Here is a 6,521-nt window from a genome sequence, read left to right on the forward strand (position 1 = left end):
CCTTGGGCATAAAACTTGCCTTCTTTCATAATGATTGCACCTTATTTTTAAACAGAATGTATTTCAATGTTTAGTTTAAGAAATCTATTACAGGGAGTTCCCATCGTGGCGCAGTGGTTAACGAATCCAACTAGGAACCATGAGGTTTCGGGTTCAATCCCTGGCCTTGCTCAGTGGGTTAAGGATCCAGCGTTGCCATGAGCTCTGGTCACAGACGTGGCTCAGATCTGGCATTGCTGTGGCTGTGACACAGGCTGGCAGATGTAGCTGCTATTCGACCCCTAGCCTGGGAACCTCCATACGCCGTGGTGTAGCCCTAAAAAGCAAAAAACAAACAAACAAACAAAAAACAAAAAAACTACTACAACACAACTGCCATGAAACAGTTTACAAAAATATCTTGGGGGATTCAAAAACAGAACAAGAAAGACGCACTAAACTATGACATATTAAGACATAAAAGTACGAAAAATTACAAAACTTGTTACTGATACATGTAAACAGTAAGATAAATGTAACAGAATAGAGAGTTCAGAAATATATTAAAATATGGGAGTTCCCGTCCTGGCGCAGCGGGAACAAAACTGACTAGGAACCGTGAGGTTTTGGGTTTGGTCCCTGGTCTTGCTCAGTGGGTTAAGGATCTAGCATTGCCATGAGCTGTGGTGTAGATCGCAGACGTGGCTCGGATCCTGCTTTGCTGTGGCTCTGGCATAGGCTGGCAGCTGTAGCTCTGATTGGACCCCTAGCCTGGGAACCTCCATATGCTGCACAGATGCAGCCCTAGAAAAGACAAAAAAAAAGACCATAAATAAATAAATAATAAAAAATAAAGAAATATATTAAAATAAATACAGAGATTTATTTCAGTTGCCATTTTAAACCAGTGAGGAACAGGTACTATTCAGGGAATGATGAAGAACTGAATGTTTAAGTAAAATGTAGCAAATGACTTTGAAGATGCTTAACGTCATCCATAATTAGATAAATATAACTTACCATTATAATCAGATTGGCAAGTTCAAAAACCCATAATAAAGTGAGAAGAGATAGGCGTCAAATCCTCTCTTATGCGATTGGGAAAACTGGACAGCCTCTTTGGAAAGAAATTAGGAAATATCTGTTAACCTCTAAACTGAATATACCCTTTGGCCAAGAATTTCCCTTTCAGGAAACCATTCTAAAGACACTATTACATGTGGCACAAATCATTGCAAGCTGTGATGTTCACCAAAATTTGTTGGTAATAACAAAATATTGGAAACAGCAAATATCCATCAAAATGTGACTGGTTTAGTACAGAATGATTACTTCCACTCAACAGAATACTAAGCAGTTGTTTAAAGAGCTGGGGGCATATCATGGATGCTAATAGAGAAAAGCTCCTAAGAGTTATCATTACATAAAAGAAACCAATGGCAGAACACTGTGTACATCATGCTGCCTTTTATGCAACAATTAGGGTGTTTTCTCTCTATATAAAACCTGAATATGTACACTTATATATGGATAGAATGTCTCTGCTTAAAACTATTAGCAGTGATAGATTTGTATAAGGGAAATGAGAGTCTGAGTAGGAGGGAAATTTACTTTTCACTGCTAGTTTCTTGTATGTTTGCTTTTATTTTTAATTCTGTCATCTAAATATTTTATAAACACATATATTTCTAAGGGCCAATTTTGAAGCCAATCATCCAGAATTCAGAACAAGCATGTTGTAGTTCAAAGCCTAGCATAATTCACCAAATCCAATTCAAATGATAAAATATGGATTCATTTATGATCACATATATGCATTGCACTGGAAACAAACCAGCCACGTTATTTATCTAGACTACTGAATTGGCCATCAGGGTATATGGATTATTCGAACCGCATCTGGACAGGCAAAGCAGACTGTGTGGGGGCCTCAGTCTGTTTAGTATGCAGCCACAGACACAGCCATGATTTTCAGAGTAGAGGAAGGGCTTGGTGCCAAGGCCAATAAGGGATGAGTAAACCAAGCTTACAGTATTATTTGTCCCTAAGACATCCTCCATTTTGAGTGTCTCTGAAGACTGTAATTAAACAGAATGAAAAATAGGCTTTTCACTGGTGAACTTATTTACTGGGGGGTCAGAAGCCTGACTTCCATCAGTGGAGTCAATGATCTTAAGCATTCCTGGGAAAGGAAGGGAAGGCCAGATAACTAGAAGAGAGATGGAATGGAAACAAGGACAGCATGTTTGGTTGAGATTTAAAAATGGGAACTATGACCAACCAGAGAGATAGATTAAATAATTCTGGTGAAAAGGCAAAAACACAGGATCCCACAGCAGGTGGCTGACTGGAAGTATGGCCGCTGATTGGATGTGGAGTCAATCTTCACAATAATATTAGCATCATTACTATACTTAATGCTAAAATGAGATTCATATTCATCACCACCTTTCTCTGTGCAGATTTCTATTTACCTTTTTTACTTCTGTGACTTTCTCACACCACTCCCAAAGGCCAACCTCATAGATTTTGTCTAAGATAGTAATTATCCTAGTGCATTCCCTTCCCAATTTCATGACAGTGTTGGAAAAGGAAGCAGGCCCAGAAATGTCTTTTTACGTGCATCATTTTTTAAGCTTTTTATTTTGAGACATTTTAACATGCAGTTGGTTTTTTTTGTTTTGTTTTTTTTTGTTTGGTTTTTTTTTTTTTTTTTTTTTGGCTGCATCCATGCCATGTGGAAGCACCCAGGCCAGGGCCTGAACCAGCACCGTAGCAGCGACCCAGGCCACTGCACTGACAACACCGGATCGTCAATGTGCTGCACCAGAAGAGAACACCTCACATGGAGTTTTTTTTTTTTTTTAATTATTATTATTTTGTCTTTTCAGGGCTATACCCACAGCATATGGAGATTCCTAGGCTACGGGTCGAATCAGAGGTATAGCTGCTAGCCTACGCCACAGCCACGGCAACACGGTCTCCAAGCCCCATCTGTGACTTACACTACAGCTCACGGCAACGCTGGATCCTTAACCCACTGAGCGAGGCCAGGGATGGAAACTGTGTCCTTGTGGATACTAGTCGGGGTTGTTAACCACTGAGCCACGATGGGAATGCCTCCTCACATACAGTTTTAAGAAATAATACAGAAGTCTCATGTACATTTACCCTGTTTTCCCCAATGGTAACATCTTGCCTAACTATTGTATAATATAATAACACAAATTGATACTGATACAATCCATCCACTGCATGATGTTTGTAATTTGTGTTTTATTATTTTAAAGTGGTGATGGGAATGGTGTCCCTGATGACGCAAGTTTGATCCCTGGCCTCGCTCAGTGGGTGAAGGATCCCAAGCTTCTGGAAGCTGCAGCATAGGTCGCAGATGGAGGCTCAGCTTCTGAATTACTGTGGCTGTGGTGTAGGCTGGCAGCTGCAGCTCTGATTCAACCCCTAGCTTGGGAACTTCCATATGCTGCAGAAAAAAAAAATGTAACAAAAAACAAAACAAAACAAAAAATTGGTGATTAATCTAATAATTTTGTCCAACTGTATATTTATGTGCATGAAGTTGTGGTAAGAATTCAAGCTGAAGATGGATGGCCTCCTTAACCTGGCTTCCAAAAAGATACATTTCCTGATTTGCCTTCCACTTTATTGATGGCTTCTCTCCATCTAATAGACTGATTTTCCCACATTTCCCCAGACCTGACATGTTAGGGGTGACCTAGGGCCTCAGAACTTCTTTCTTTTCTATATGTATTCACACTTTTGGGAATCTCATTCAATCTCATAGACTACTCGCTGTGCAGCACAGAGAACTCGACCCAGTATTCTGTGATGATCTATGTGGGAAAAGAATCTGAGAGAGAACAGATATGTGTATATGTATGACTTAATCACCTTGTCGCACAGCAGAAATTATCACAACCTTGTAAATCAACTATGCTCTAATAAAACTTAATTCCTAAATATACAATCTCTCGCCATTAAAATTCTATGGACCCTTTCTGTTTGAATATAAAGGTAGAAAGAATCAAAACTCTTGGAGAGAATCAAGAAGAAGAAGAAAGACGATGTGTACTGTGATGATATATGAGATGGCACTCCCAAGATTTACTGAGTACTTGGATGTTGGATCTATAATTCTTATCTTTGTAACTAGAGAATGGACAGATATATGTTCAATGTTAAGGTGCTGGTCATTTACCCAGCATTTTGCCTCTGCTAGGAGGAAGTAAAACCGACAGGAAAAGATGGGCATATGGGTATATGAAACTATTCTGTGGATTCAGAGCCTGACAGAAATTCAAATTCCCTGAAGCTCTAAAGTCATATCCCTGCTTGTCTTTAAAGGTTATAGCATACAGCTGTTCAGAAAAAGCATAAGGACCAAAATTCAAGGGATTAAGTAAGAATAAATAGAAAGTATGACTAGAAGTGGGTAATAGATAAAGAATAAGCAAGAAGTCATCAACCACTCCTTTTGGGTTTTTGGGTTTTTTTTGGGGGGGTGGGGGGAGGCATGCCCACAGCATGTGCACTAGGGATCAAACTGGATAAGCTAAAGCAGTAACCAGAACCAGAGCCACAGCAGTGACCATGCCAGATCCTTAATCTACCGAGTCACCAGGGAACTCATTTTGTTTTTGTTTTGTTTTGTTTTTTTCCAGTCCCTCTCCAGGGAAATTAAAGGAGCAGGGTCAGAAGACCCAGGCTAAGTCACCCCTTCACTACTAATCAGAAGCGAGAAAATGAAACTTTTATCTGCTCTAAAAACTGTGTTTTCTGCAAAACAATGATAACAATATTAACTTATCTCCCTATAGTTTTTTAAAAGAATAACCTGAAAATATAAATATGGAATTAGATAAGGAACTAATTACTGCAGCATAATAAAGTAAAATAAAGAATTCCATAATTAGTTCAGTTCATGGAAATGATGAGAGTCAGGATTTTAAATAAGGAAGCCTGTCTGGTTGTCCAGTTTCATCATCTGCTTCTTCTCGCCAGCGAGAACATATTGATCACATCGCTAAATCAATAGTCAATTTTCAGTCTTCATTTTACTTGACTTAATTGGTAGAATTTCACTTAGGTAATCACTTCCTTCTCCTTTAAACATATTCTTAACCTGGCTTCCAAAAAGATACATTTCCTGATTTGCCTTCCACTTTATTGATGGCTTCTCTCCATCTAATAGACTGATTTTCCCACATTTCCCCAGACTTGACAAGTTAGGGGTGACCTGGAGCCTCAGATTTCTTTCTTTTCTATATGTATTCACATTTTTGGGAATCTCATTCAATCTCATAGACTATTCTCTGTGCAGCACAGAGAACTCGACCCAGTATTCTGTGATGATCTATGTGGGAAAAGAATCTGAGAGAGAACGGATATGTGTATATGTATGACTTAATCACCTTGTCGCACAGCAGAAATTATCACAACCTTGTAAATCAACTATGCTTTAATAAAACTTAATAAATAAACTGACAACTCCAAAACTCACATCTCCAATCTAGATCTCTTCCCTGAACCCATAACCAACTGTCAGCTCCGTATCACCATTTGGATGTCTATCACCATTTAGATCTCTGAAAATAAACTTATCTAGCTTCTGATTTCCCCCATCCTCATCTATCCTCTTATTCCCACAGATCTTCCCTACATCTGTACAACTCTTTCCTTTGGGTTGTTCAGTTCAAAGAGACTTGTAAATATTTTTGAGTTCCCTCTTTCATATACCATCTTCAATCAATCTGCAAATCCTATAGTCTCAACTTTCAAGATATATACAGAGTCCACTAGTTTTCATTACCTCCACCAGCAACTTTTCACCCATCATCATCGTCTGTCGCCTGAAACACTTTAGTGGCTTTCTGGAAGGTCCTTTTCTGTTTGCACTTGCCTGCCCACAAGCATCTCTCAATGTAGCACCTACTGTGATGCTCTTAACTATAGGTTATATCCTGCCATTCCTCTGTACCAAACTCTTAAGTGGCTTCTAATTTCCCTCAAAAGGAAGAAAGGAAGTCTTGTAATGGGTTACAAAGCCTCACAAGGTCTGTTCTCTCTTCCTTTCTGGCCTCATAATCTACTGGTCTCCTTTGACTCACTCCATTTCCAGAACATTGAAGTCCTTATTTTCCTTGAACTTCCCAGGCATTTTCCTGCCTCAGGACCTCTGCATTTACTTTTCCCTCAGTGCACAAGGCATCCTTCTCATTTGTGTGTAGGACTTACTCCCTCACCTCTTTAAGCTATTGCTCAAATGCCACATTCTCAGTAAGGCTTACTCTGACCTTTACTCTTGGTATTCAATAGCCTCCTTCCCAGCCAACCCTCCCTGTTCTCCTTGTGTAATTTTTGTTTACAAAAAATTGGGGAAATGCCTATTTGTCATACTACATTTATGGCATTTATTTATTATTTTTTCCCTTTTCTGAAATAAAAATATTATAAGGAAAGGAAGTTTTGTCTATTTTGTTGACGGTATATCTCCAGTACCTAGAAAAGTGCCTTTAACATATTAA

The sequence above is a fragment of the Phacochoerus africanus genome, chromosome 1 (assembly GCF_016906955.1).
Source record: "Phacochoerus africanus isolate WHEZ1 chromosome 1, ROS_Pafr_v1, whole genome shotgun sequence".
Taxonomy (NCBI): Eukaryota; Metazoa; Chordata; class Mammalia; order Artiodactyla; family Suidae; genus Phacochoerus; species Phacochoerus africanus.